This window comes from Vombatus ursinus, unplaced genomic scaffold (genome assembly GCF_900497805.2).
Source record: "Vombatus ursinus unplaced genomic scaffold, bare-nosed wombat genome assembly UNPS02014799.1, whole genome shotgun sequence".
Lineage (NCBI taxonomy): Eukaryota > Metazoa > Chordata > Mammalia > Diprotodontia > Vombatidae > Vombatus > Vombatus ursinus.
In genome coordinates, this window is record NW_020954577.1 from 73098 (window position 1) to 87448 (window position 14351).

Consider the following 14351-nt stretch of genomic DNA (forward strand, 5'->3'; position numbering starts at 1 on the left):
TATTTTTGCAACGGATCAGGAGCAGGTGGCATATATTAATGACAGAATAGGGGAATGAGGAAAAAATGACTGCGTGCTACTGGGCTGTTGGTGGTGGTAGCGGTCCTTTGTTTTCGAAGCGACCTATGACATCATGGGGTGATGTCTTGACTTGCATGTGAATTGGACTTAAGTGAGTCAGAGCTGCATAAAGTCATCAGCCTCACTCCTCCAGCGTCATCGAAGTCCAGTGGCAAGACAAAAGTCAAGGTGACTGGTGATGGCCTGGGATGCAGTGGGTGACTTTGGCCTTTCTCAATTAAGGTCTTCCCCAGGTCTGTTGCCTGGGCAACATTCATGCAGTGACTAAGGACTAGGTAAGATTGAGATGAAAAATGGTCTAATTTACCATCACGAAAATATCAATCTGGAGGGAGAAGACCGTCAAAGTTTCTGGCCAGAACAGAAAACAATTGCTATTCACACTCATTCTAAACCATCAAAAGCTAAACAATGAGTGAGTCTGATAGAGGAAAAGAACAACCCCTTTCCCCTCCTTTTGTAGGAAAATATTGGGCTTCAAATCAAAGTTTCTGATGGTCTTTGGATACCTCAAAGGAGGTGAGACAAGGTGAATGACTGTAGTGTAGGGAATGTAATAGGGATGAAGGGTATTAATTGTTTAAATGAATGTACTGATTTAAAAAAATTACAGGATTTCAATATTAATCCTCTAAAATCCATTTTCACAAGAATGCTTCAGGACCTCAAATTCATGTCCAAGTGTGTGAAAAAAAAAAACTCTCCAAAACAAGTTAAGAGTGAAGAGCTTCCACCCAATGGGTTACCACTTACAGGCCAATGGCTCCACAGCACGAATCAGGAGACAGAACAGCTCTATGTTTTTAATGGAACACGTTTGCAACAACCTCGAGCTTGGTGCTACTCGTGGCAAAGTATGCTGAGACAACAATGATACTCTCAGCTTAGGGAGAGTGATGTGCATGACGTACTCTGCCCAGTTCAGGTGGCCCCTGGTTATATTCTGAAACTTTGGCTTATCAGAGATCAGGTAACTGCTTGGCAGCATATGAAACACACCTGTCCCCTGGAATACTGACCACCTGGCACATTCTGTATGATCACAAAGCCGGGAAAATGGTAAAGAAGAAAGGTCCCTTTCCTAGGGCTTGCGCAACTAAGCTGGGGTCACCCAGTCTTCTCATACAAGAGTCATCATAAGGCTGAAATCAGAGGTGCTGAAGACAATCTGAAAATATCAAGTATCTCAATTAAATAATTTATGAAATTAGATTACCTAGATTCTAGAAAGGCTCGTATCGTATATCTCCTACCTTAAGCTAAGCCTGTCCCTCAGGATTTGTGTGGGGATGAACAGTGTGCCTTTATGTAAGATTGTAATTATGGCCCAGGACATCTTAGAGTGTATACAAAGTTGGAGGTACTAGTATTACTCAATCGATTGGATGGGAATGTGGCCCCAAGGACCCCAATTGGGACTGGGCGAAGATCATTCAAATACTTATTCTTTTTTTTTTTTTTTTTGCAGTTGGGGTTAAGTGACTTGCCCAGGGTCACACAGCTAGTATGTGTCAAGTGTTTGGTCTGAGGCTGGATTTGAACTCAGGTCCTCCCGACTTTAGGGCTCTATCTACTGTGCCACCTAGCTGCCCCACAAATGCTTATTCTTATCAAATAAGCAGCTGGGTAGTGTTTTGGATAGAATGCTGGCCCTGGAATCATATTCACTAGCTATGTAACACTGGGTAAGTCAAATAATCTGTCTGCCTCAGTTTCTTCATTTGTAAAATAGGGATAATAGCCCTTGTCTCCCAGGATTGTTGTGCAGGTCAGATGAGACAAAATTTATAAAGTGCTTTGTAAACCTTAAAGTGCTATAAATGCTATTGTTATTGTTGTTGTTGTTGTTATTATGTGCTATGCAAAGGCTGGCCCCCATTAGCAGAAATAGCTGGAAATGGTGGCTGCCTCTCTCTCCCACTGCCACCTCTACAAGCAATAGGGGACAGAGGAAGGGAAACATAGGAAGGAGATCCTGTTGGACCATTAGGTGAAACAATGAAGTCGGACAGCAGGACAACACCAGGGGTAGGACACTAGGTTAAAACAACTGCATTTCCACGCTGGGATGCATTAAGGAAGAGAAGGAATCACATGTGAACTTTACCACAGTGTGAAGTGAGACCAACAAGCAATTCTGCTATTGTTGTTATTAGATCGGACACAGGGACTAAGGATGGAGACGAGCCAGGCAGGAATCCTAGCCTTGGCTTAGAAGAAGAGTGGGGAGGTCGGGGTTCTTGCTCATGCTGGTTGGGATGCAGGTATGGCATCTAGATTCCTGAGTGTCTTAGCCATCTTTGGCCATGCCATTTTGCCACTCTGGAAACTGGGCATATTGCCTCAGGGAAGGATCTGTTATAATCCATGCCTTGGGGTCATCTAACAGCTCCAGGACCATGGAAATTGCTCCATGAGGAGTCAGGTATGTTGTCATCCCCACAAGAGCTTCACGAGCAGTATTATATCTTTTACTTAGGAATGTACTTTTCCATTCTTTAGTCACACTCTTTCTACAATCTGATTTCAATATGGACTGACCTCTGTCACATATTAGCTTTTTACCTTGGACAAATCTCTTAGAGTCTCTGAGGCTCGGTTTTCCTACCAGTGAAAACCAAGGGAGATGGGGGAGATAATCTCCTTTAAGTAGTTGGGTGGTATAGTGGAATCAGGAAGACCTGCCTTGAAATCCTACCTCAGACGCTTAGCTGAGGGACCCTGGATAAGTCACTTAACCTCCTGTGCTTCAGTTTCCTCATCTGTTAAAATGAGAGAAGGGGTGGATCTGATGGCCCTCGATGGTCACTTTCAGGGCTAAATCTATGATCCCATGATCTCTCAGGGAGCCCTTACATCTCTAACATTGTATGAATCCCATCATTCAGTGGGTCAGGCTTAGGCAAGCAAGTCACTTAATTGCTCTGGTCCTCAGTTTCCTCATCTGCAAAATGTGTGTGAGAGTTTTGGATGCATGTCTCCCAACAACACTTTCATCCCTGATTCTGTCATTCTTGGATTAATATTTATAAACTGTTTCACTAACTCCCTTATGAGTCCCAGTAATTCTCCAAATGAAAAGCAAAAATGATAAGCCTTGTCTTAGTCTTTCCCCTAGCCAATATACAGAATTATCTGCAAATCATCTTATTATTTTTCAGTGTTCTATATAAGTTGTCATTATTATTTTTAGTAATACATTTGAGATTGGCATATAAATTAGTGTTTAATTGAATGCCTAGGGCCCTACCAGAATCAGAGAGCATTCCGGTGCCTAACTCTGCCTTTCCTTTTCATTACCATTTTCAGGTGCTCATGAGAATTAGTATTTGCAGGGAACAGAGTTTATTTGCTTCTAGCAGATGCTTATATTTGATTAGAGTAGTGACACGTGCAGCAGGAAGAGGGATAAGACAAGGCGATGATGGCCGTGGGTGCACTGGGTAAATAGCACATTTTATTCACTTGGTTTGGTCTATTTAACCGAAATACATTGTGTTTACCCAGTGTCTCTGTCTGGGCTTATATGACTGCAGTAGTGCTGAACATGACTGAAATGGTCCATCAGCCCAGGCTAACAGATAATAGCTTCTGGGAGGTGGGAAGGAGGTGAAGGGAGGACTGACTGAAGAGCACCAGCTTGTTTTACAATGCCATCTCACCCAATCACAGCCCATCAGATCTCCTGTTGACATCTCATTGTGTAGGGGCTGGGGAAAGCAGCCTGTCCCCTCTCTTTCCGTATCAGCATGTTATGAACGGGGTATAAATAAAAATTAGAATTCAATTCTGAATGAAAATGAGGAGCTCACTATTCAAGGAAACACTATGAAGAATTCTTTTTGGAAGCAAATAATATGCAAATAACTATTTAATCCCTAATGTAATGTAATGTCTTCTAAATTCAAGTCAATAAGCATTCATTCAGTGCCTGCTGTGTGCTTGACACAGTGCTAAGGGCTGAGGGTATAAAGAAAGATAAAAGGAGCTCCCAGGCTAATGGGGAAGACAAAATGGAAACAACTATTTGCAAACAAGATAATAGACAGGCAAAATCAGATCTAATTTCTGAGGGAAGGTACTGAGATTGTGGAGGACTGGAAGCAGTTCCTGGCAAAAGGTGGAACTCAGTTGAGACTTGAGGGAAGCCAGGGGAGCCAGGAGGCAGAGATAAAAAGGGAGAGAATTACAGGCATAGGGGAGAATTACAGCATGACGAGTCGGGGAAAATTCAGATGTCTTAACATGATGATGTTTTCTCATGTTGGGGGAAGGAAAGGGAAAGGCAGGCTTTTTCATAAAAATGGAAAGCTATCTGAATTGTGAATGAAGAGAATGATTTCAGCAATCATTTTGCCCTTTTCTTTCTTCCCTTTTTTATTGAGAAGTGGGGGGTAAATATGGGGGGAAGAGCTCTTTTAGCGAGCAACACTCAGTACTAGTGTAAATAGACCTGCCGAAATCAAGACCTAATAAGGGGAACTAAAATAAGCTCTATTAGATCTTCCTGGTAACAAGGGAATTAAGATGTAGGGAGCAGAACAGAAGCTATAAAAATAGTTTGCAGTTGGATTCTTCTTTTCATTCAGAAATAACATGGTAACATCATATAAAGTTAACCAAAGACCTAGTAACAGAAACTTGTCTGAATAATATATGTGTGTGTGTATGTATATATAGATACATACATATACATATATATTATGTCTGTGTGTATGTATACAAAGAGAGAGAGAGAGAGAGAGAGAGAGAGAGAGAGAGATGGACAGAGATAAAGAAGGAAGGAAGGAAGAAAAAAAACAACAAACAAATGAGTGTAAGACAGAGACAGAAGATGTCATCAAGAGAGAGAATGGAGAGGGGGCAGCATGGGGCAGAAGGGAGAAAGCCAGACTTGGAGACAGGAAGACCTGAGTTCAAGTATGACCCTGGAAAAGTGACCCCAAGTGTTCCTAGGCAACTCTGTAAGACCATACATTTCAACACAGCTGCCAATCTTCCTTCATAGAGGGCATTTCCTCCTTGAGAGCTTCCTGCAAAATGACATTATAGGTTTGGAACACAGGGGGGTGTGTGTGGGTGTATGTGTGTGTGTGTGTGCATATAAAACAAAAGTGAGCTTTTACTTGGGTCTTTTGAGAGCTTCTCCCTGTGGGGGTGGGGCAGGTTTAAGCCCTTTGGCACCTTGTTAGAAGGACTAAAGCAATCTCTTGATTAAGCATCAATGACTGGGGCTCCCTCCAAGATGAATTGGCCGCCGCAACTGTATTGCCTTATCAGATAAACTATTTGTAAAGCATTTATCACAGTGGCTAGCATATAGTAGATGTTTAGTAAATGCTTGTTTCAACCATTTTGGAGAGCAATCTAGAATTATGGCCAAAGAGTTACTAAACTGCCTATACCCTATGATTCAGCAATACCATTACTTGGTCTATTTCTAAAGATAATTAGAGAACAAGTAAAAGAACCAACATGTTCTAAGATATTTACAGCAGCTCTCTTTGTGGTGGCAAAGAATTGGAAATTGCAGGGATGCTTATCAATCGGGGAATGGCTGGACAAAATGTGGTATATGATTGTGATGGAATACTAGTGTGCTATAAGAAATGATGAGCTCAATGATTTTAGAAAAAACGATAAGATTTGTACAAAATAATGAAGAGTGAAATGAACAAAACCAAGAGAACATTGTATACAGTAAAAGCAATACTGTTTTCAGAATGACTTTGAGTGAATAAGTTAATTTTAACTATTTTAAATACCCAAATTAACTCTAAAGGACATATGAAGAAAGATGTTCTCTGCATCCAGAGAAAGAACTCATAAACAGAAGTATGTATAGAACAATTTTACATATATATATATATACCTATTTGTGTCTAATAGTAGCCATTTCTAGGGTGGGGAGGGAGAAGAGGAAGGAAGAAAAAAAGAAATTTACATGATAATTTTGTTGTATATTTGAATGGAATGACAAGTTGTGCATAGCAGATTGGCAGTTTCATGTGCAGTCATCTTTTTTGTTGCACTATGTTACGGAAATGCTTCTTGTATTCCATAAATTAAAAATAAAAAAAAATGCTTGTTCCCTTTCTCTCCATTTATAAAAGAAAGCATGCAGACCCCTTTGCTCCGTTTTATCCCTTTCACTTTCAGTGAAGAGATCCTGAGAGAGCAGCAGAGCTAGAAGCCAATGTCTGCCTTGGGGAGAGGCACATAATAGAGGCAGGCATACTCTGACTTTCAAAGCCTATGTTCCTATACCTATCCCTATGTACTGAGAGGTTCTGAATGATGACTTTTTTTTTTTTTTTTTTTTGCTTTTTGGTGAGGCAAACAGGGTTAAGTGACTTGCCCAGGGTCACACTGCTTAATGATGACTTCTTGAAGGAATATCTCCAGAGCACCTGAACTCTAGCCTCCTGCAATAGATGTGAGGAGATTTCCTAAGCAACACAATCCCAAAAGCTAGCTTTTTAGGCAGATGAAGAGGATTTACTGAGGTCAGCGGCAGCCATGAATATTACCCTCCTAGGACCCCAGAGTTTGATAGTTATAGATTCCAGTCTTCTGTAAGACAATTGAGAACTCCTGGGCAGCATGCTTTTCTTGGGGAGAACAGGAATACACACTGGAGAAAAAGCAAGGGAATAATGCCATGAGAAGGGAGGGAGTGACCTGGACTTTGATCTCTGGTCTCTGGTATTACCGTTCTGGTGCTATGGGTCTGAGAGAAAGGAAGTTGCCGCACTTGCAATACCATATCGTCTTTCCTTTGGGAGTAGTCCATACTCTCAGGGTAGTACGATAAGCCTGGGTGCTCATCTGCATCCTTGGGATTAAAGGTGACGTTTACTGGAATGTTAGGGCATTGTCTCTTTAGTAATTCCTATTTGCTTTCACTTCTGAGATGGGTCCAAACTGCAAGATGATAGTTATGAATTTGGAGTGCTTTGGGACGTTTGTGGAATACGGAACTCAACAGAGAGCAAAGTATTTCAATTGTTCATAGGATATGATGAGTCCTCTATTTTCACCAATTTGCTGGGTGTGAGATGAAACCTGGGGTTGTTTTGATTTGCATTTCTCTCATTATTAGTGATTTGAAGCATTTTTTTCATATGGTTGTGAATAGTTTTCAATTTACCTTTTGAGAATTGTTCATATCCTTTGAATGATTGGTTGATTTTTAAAGTCAAGTTACAGAACTCTGAAATCAGTGTTTTACCACGAAAATGCTCATAGATACCTCACTATAGGGAAACTAAAAACATGAAGTAGAACTTTGTAGGAGATAATCTTGTCTTCATTCAACATATACATTTCTCCCTTGTCCCCTCCGCCCACTCTTAAAATATATAAACCAAAACCCTAAGGAGAGTTCATTGGTAATCTGCTGTCTGGAGGTAGTTGTTTTCCAAGTAAAACAATTTCACACCGACTTAAAAATTAACTAGCTAAATTCGTTGAATGAAATTGATCAACCAAAATTTGACAAACAAATGAAACTGGTTGACTAAGCTGGAACAGTCCAAGGGGATTTTTTATTGAAAAACTTTGTGCTGGCAAATAATATGCTTTCTTCACCAAGAAAAATTTATCTGTGTTATTAGAATATGAAGATATAAGATAAGTAGAAAAGGTGAAAACACCATTCAACTAACTTATTCCATAGAAGCCAATCTCTTGGGGACTCCAACTCTGCCAGAATCAAAATTTTATAAGTTAGAATGATTGCAAAATACTGGATAAATTCTCTTATTCAGCATTATTCCATATGAAAATAAAGAGAGTCCCAAAAGTCTTAGTGCTGTTTTAAGCCTTTTGGGACATTCTGTATTTCAGGTCACTTGATACTTCTAACAACATTTTCCAAATACAAATTCTTGACTTATTCTCAGCATATTCATTCCCACATAATAAAGCAAAGTAATTAGGGAAGCTTAATAACATTTTTAAGTTTCTTGCCAAAATACAATTTAAAATCAATTTGAGGAAACTTTTTTCATTTATAGAAGGGTCCATAAAAAAAGACTAATCAAATCCCATCTCCCTTGACACAATTTAAAAAAAAATACTCTTGGCCTGAGGTTGCACAAAGAAAGTTTTAGTTTGAAAGGCATTTTCTGGGCCCCATTATAGGGGATTACAAAGTAGAAGCTAGTTTATATGATATGCTTGGATAGCTCCTAATGTTTAGAATGCAGTAAAAATCATTGACCAGCAGTTCAATACTCCTACTAAATGAGATCACTGAGAAATCTAGGAATGGACAAATACAAGAATACGAGGCCATGGATCAGAAGGACTTGCTAGTGCAATCTGAAACCAACTTGGGTTTTGCTTTGGGGAAACTCACTCTTTATTGTGGCAAGTACGATCTGCTTTCAGTTGTCGGTTATGAACTATGGAAGACCCAGAGGGGACGTGATGGCTGTCTTCAAGCATTTGAAAGGCTGTCATCAGGAAGAGGAATTAATCTTGTTTGGTTTGGGCCCAGAGGACAGAACAGGGAACAATGGGTGGGAATTACAGCAAGGTGGCTTTCTGCTCCTTAGTAAGGAAAAATAACCTGACATGGAGAGTTCTACAAAAAGGGAGTTGGGTTGCCTTGGGAGGGAATGGGAAACACTCCCTGGAGGCCTTCAAGCAAAGCCTAGGTGACCATTTATTAGGCATATTGCAGAGAGGATTCTTGTAAAATTGTAGATTTGGACTACGTGGCCATTGAGGTCTGTCCCAACTCTCAAATTCTGAGATTCTGTTGCCTGAATTCATCCATTCCTCTTAACTGGATCTCAGAGCCATAGGAAAGTCCCAAGGCAATCTGGTTCCAAGAAAAATTGAAGATGAATTAGAAAGAGCCGTGGGATGAATTCAGGGTGAGATTGTACAACAATCACAGCAAAGGACTAGAGACGAGACACAGCTTTCTACAGGTCACCAAAGAAACACAACTAAGACTGTAAAGGCTTGAGATTGTGCCATATGAGAATCATTTAAAGGAACTGGGGATGTGGAGCTTGGAAAAGAGAAAACTCAAGGGAAGCATGATAGCTGTCTTCAAGTATTTGAGGGGCTGTCAAATGGAATTTATCTTTCCCTTTCAGCCTGTATAAACCCAAATTTCCATACATATAAAATGATACCATGATCAATTTGGTCAACTGCATTACAATTGGAAAAATTCCATGGAGGCAGCCAGGAGGTGCAGTGGATAGAGTACTAGATTGGGAATCAGGAAATCTGAGCTCAAATCCTGCTTCAGATACTTATTACTAGTGTGACATCAGCAAGTTGTTTAACCTCTCTGACTCAATTTCCTCACTTGTAAAATAAGGGGGATGGATTTTAATGATCTCTAAAGTCCCTTTGAGTTCCAAATCTATGGTCTCATAAGGTACAAAAGCATGTGAGAAATAGGAGTTCTGGGGCAGCTAGGTGGTGCAGTAGATAGAGCACCGGCCCTGGAGTCAGGAGGACCTGGGTTCAAATCCAACCTCAGACACATAACATTCATTAGCTATGTGACACTGGGCAAGTCACTTAATCCCAATTGCCTCACCAAAAAAATGCTTTAGGAAAAAAGAAATAGGGGTTCCTTGGTTTGATTTTCTTCCTATAATCAAAAACTTCTATTTCCTATATTTGTTATGGACACTATTGCTACTCAGCAGAATTCTGTCTCACCTGTAACTAAGTTGACCAAGAGCATCTATCCAGTGGTGGAGTAAACTCTCAGTCTTGGGTGTAAATAAGTCATATGGGAATTGACAAAAGCTCTGAGAATATGCATTATTGTGTTATCTCCATTTGAGCATCCAGTGCTGGGCTATCGCTTCTGACTTCATGACTTCCCAGTCATGGAAAACCTGTGGGACACAGGATATTGACAAGAACTGAACCCAGACCTGAAAGTCTTGTAATTAAGCCTTTGCTTTACACCCTAATGTCAGTAAGTGCAGAGATTGGAATTGGGAAATGATTCCCACTTTACCTGTAAAGTGCATGCAAGTATGTGAACATACATCCCTGGTCCTCCATATGGGTCAAGTAGGGGGGACTGCTGTGCCAGGGGCCATAGAAACCTCAACCACCCATCCAAACCCACCCATCTATCCATTCACTCAGCCATCCATCCACCCATCCATCCATCCATCCATCCATCCATCCACCCATCTACTTATTTAGAAATAGAGGTTCAGAATGGCCCAAGGAATCAGGACTATAAGTGTCAGAGAAGGGATTTGAATCCAGGTCTTTCTGACGTGGAGTCCAGCTCTTTCCCACTCATACCATGAGTCTGCCCTCTTAGAGACAAGAGTAAATAAAACCTCAGGTAATTATTATATTGATCTCAATTGTCAGTGTTCACTAATTCCAATCCTTGAATAAAATTCTCCTCCAGTCCCTCATGAGGGATGGAAGTGACATTGAATTTGTGAAGACTTTGCCAGCTAAGTACAAGCCCAGGTAGGTCCTACCAAGCTGGAGAGGCCTGGAGTCTGGGCTCAGTAATGGGCTAAGAGCATCTGTAGTGCTTCTTAAACTGTGGGTCTCGACCCCATATGGGATCACAGTTTAAGAAGCGCTCAAGGGCTCACGAGCAGAAAAAGTTTAAGAAGCCCTGTTCTAAGGAGAAGCCATGGAAATAGGCTGGCCATGCGGAAGGAGGTTTTGGGTGACATTGACTTTTTGAAGACTTTATAACATTGTCAAGGAGTTACACTCTTCATCTGTAATGGCATACATGCATTGACTGGACTCATTACTTCTTCAAGCATTGAAAGGTAATCATTATAATAATATGCACAATTTCTTGGTAACAAAAGTTTTTTTTAACATAATAATAAACCATCAAAAGCTGTTACTCTTAGCCTTCTTCCTGCTTTGAGTTACTTCTTTACATCTGTTGTTGTTGTTCAGTCATGTCTGACTCTTCGTGACACCATTTGGGGTGTTCTTGACAAAGACACTGGAGTGATTTGCCATTTCTTTCTCCAGCTCACCTTACACATGAGGAGACTGAGGCAAACAGGGTCACACAAGTAGTAAGTGTCTGAACCCAGATTTGAACTCAGGAAGATGAGTCTTCCTGACTCTAGACCCAGCACTCTATCCACTGTGCTATCTATCTGCTTCTATGTTTTCCTCACCAGTCTTTTGTACAGTGTCTAAAATTCCTATCGTTATTATCATTCTTTGGGTTGAGGCCTTTGGGTTAGGCCTTTTTAAAAACACAAATATGTTATCCAGGAGGGGTACCATTAACTGTTTAGTATTGACTAGCTCCTCAGAGGCAGGGTGATGCGGTGGTCGGGGAACTGCCCTTGACACAGAATGTCTGGTAGACCCAGGGCAAGCCACTCCAGGTCTCAGGAACCCCAGATAGCTCCAAGCCTCTAAGCTGCAGAGCAGGTACCAATCTACACTGCTGAAGGGCATTTACTTATTGGAAATTCCCTATATTTATGAAATTACATTTCCCATTCTCCCCCCAAGAACCCTGCCCAAGCCAAACATATTGACATGAGCCCCTTTATCATAGGATAATAAGTTTAAAGCTGGAAAGTCGTGGAGTCCAAACCCCTCATTTTATGGATGAGGAGAATGAGGCACAAGGAGGTTAAGTTACCTGCTCACAGCTGCACAGCTCATGAGTGTTTAAGGTAAGATTTGAATTCAGGTCTCCCTGACTCTGAGTCCAGCACTCTCTCTACTATGCAAAATTGCCTTTCCTATCAAATCAGAAAAGCACAGAAGTGGGGGCCTGAAGGGATAGGACAAGGGACACGTAACTTCTCATAAGACGCAAATGGTCAGAAGCATGCGGCATTGTCTGTGGGGGTGGGGTAGGGAGGGCCAGATCGGGGGCACAGCGGTCGGTGGCCCTTCAGCATCTGGAGTAATAAAGATAGGAGAAGGATGATGGGAAGAGTGAGGGGAGAGGGTTAAAATAATGAGAGAAGACATATCTTTTACTTTAAAATTTCATCTACTGATAGCTCTGAGTATACATGCACACACACACACACAAACGTGCACACACATGCTGCCCTTTCTGTTTAAAGATGATATCACTGACAATAGTCTTGTTCTGTCTTGGGGAGATGCCGCTGAAATGACCAAAGTACAATCTGCTGTCTTTTTAAAGTGAGAATAAATCCCCATCTATGCCATGCAAACTTGTAGCTACAGTTCTCTGAATGTCTCATGACCCCGAGTTCCCCACTAAGGGAGCCCTTTCTCTGTCTGGCAGACTCAGACACTCTTGCCTGCTGTCTGGGAAGAGATTGAAGCCTCCCACCGACATCCCCCCTGTTCAGATTCATGAAATCATTTTACAACTCAAGATGAAAGAGGCCAAAACGCACCACCAGGGGGCGTGAACAGTTCTAGCAAAGGGACTCAGAGATGGAGGTGAAAAACCTAATGTAGCCCAGTGTAGAGAAGCGCTCCCACCCTCTCCTCCCTTGTTTTGCAACGTCAAATACTAGCGAAAGTCCCCAGGAACGTCCCAGTTGGCGGTAATTACAACTTCCTGATTACATGCTTGAAAACACACGGATGATTCTCAAGGGCAGAGAGAGAGCCTGGGTCTGCTTTAGCATCCCTGCAGAATACCCAGAAAGCAGCTACTGAGCACTTGAGTGGCTTGGGCAGGGCACCACGCTGGATACGGCAGGGCCCAGCAGGAGAAGTGGACCTGAGCTCAGAGTGCTTCTGATCTTACTGCCTCTGTTCCAAATGTATCGTGCCGTCTACTCAAGAGTCCTTGCAGAGAAACGCTGAATCACAAGACAGGATCATAAGATCATAGGATTAGGAATAGAAATGAAGGGATGGGTGAACGAGCGTTTACTAAATTCTCACCACGTGCTACAGTGCTAAGTGCTAGGGAGATAGGAAATGCAAAAAATAAGACAGTTCCTGCCCACAGAGACCTTCCGTTCTAACAGGAAAAGGCAATGGTGGTGATAGTGAGGACAAAGAACAGTGTTAGGATTAGTAAGGTTTAGGGAAAGAAGGAATGACAAAATATTATGATCAGATAAAGGAATTTCCAAGTGGTCCACTTGGTGGCGAGACGGGAAGGCTATGGCCAGTTTGGTGTGTAGGGGTGAAGAAGAGGAGTAGGCCATGGAAACTGAATCTATTGAGGAGTGAGGAAGTCAGGGCAGTTTAGGGAGCATCAGTATGCGTGCTGAAGTCCCCTCGTATGAGCACAAGAGAGAGGGAGGAGGGAGAAACTGAGTCAGCACTGAGCTCATTGAGGAAGGATGGAGAATGTCCTGGGATCACTAGGAGCCGGATTGGCTAATGAATGTGGTTAGCTTCTTTGCACTGGCTGTCCCTGATGCCTGAGAAGGTCTCACTCCTCACTCTTGAATCTTGGACTCCTTCAAGACTTAGTTTAAGTATCTTATTTCTTCATGAGAGCTTTCCCAGTCTCTTCAGCCACTAACGTCATCACCTCTAAGGGATCCTTTAATCTGCTCTATTTTATAAACATACATATGTAAGGCAATGTAAGCTCCTTGAAGGCAAAGCCTGCTTTGGCTTTTCCTTTGTATTCCCAGGGCTTAGCACAGTGCCAGGCACATAGTGAGTATTTAATAAATGTTTGGTGATTAATAGGAGTCAACAAACAAGCATTTATGGTCTTAAAGGGGCCTTAGAGGTCAAATCAAACTCTTCATTTTATAGATGAGGACACTGAAGTCCAGAAAAGTATGATGACTTGCCCAAGGTAGTAAGTAAGAGAGGTGGAAATTTAATTCAGGTACTCTCTTTGCAAATTGCATGCTCTTTTTATATTATGTTGCTTCTATGTGGGCATTCCCTTCCTAATGCGGATATCACCCCCTCCCTGATGTAGTGATAAATCTTTAAAAGTTACTGTGTTTGAAAAAATCCATCCTCCTGTGGCCAGCCCTTTGACAAGCTCCACAGAAGTCAGTTGGAATGGTCCGCAGAGGATGCAGTCTGTAGCTAAGACTGAACTTGTACTGTGTGCATCTTGTAGGACCTGTCAAAGCTGGGGCTCTGCTGGCATGGCCTCAGTGAACCAAGATGAGGGAGAAGTCCCTGGGCTTCATAGAAGCACATCCTTAGTGCTCAGAAAGTAGAAAAAGGAAGGAAAAATGAAAGAGAAAAAAGGTAGAAAGAAATGGGAGAGAGGAAGGGAAGGAGGAAAGAAAGAAAGAAAGAAAGAAAGAAAGAAAGAAAGAAAGAAAGAAAGAAAGAAAGAAAGAAAGAAAGAAAGA

At 41.7% G+C, this 14351-nt stretch overlaps 1 protein-coding gene across 1 annotated transcript in view; it reads right to left on the reverse strand.

Annotated features, from left to right (window-relative positions):
* LOC114050654 (acidic amino acid decarboxylase GADL1) overlaps positions 1-14351 on the reverse strand; it is a 166738-nt gene that overhangs the window by 45897 nt on the left and 106490 nt on the right. The gene's annotated exons all lie outside the window — the stretch shown is intronic.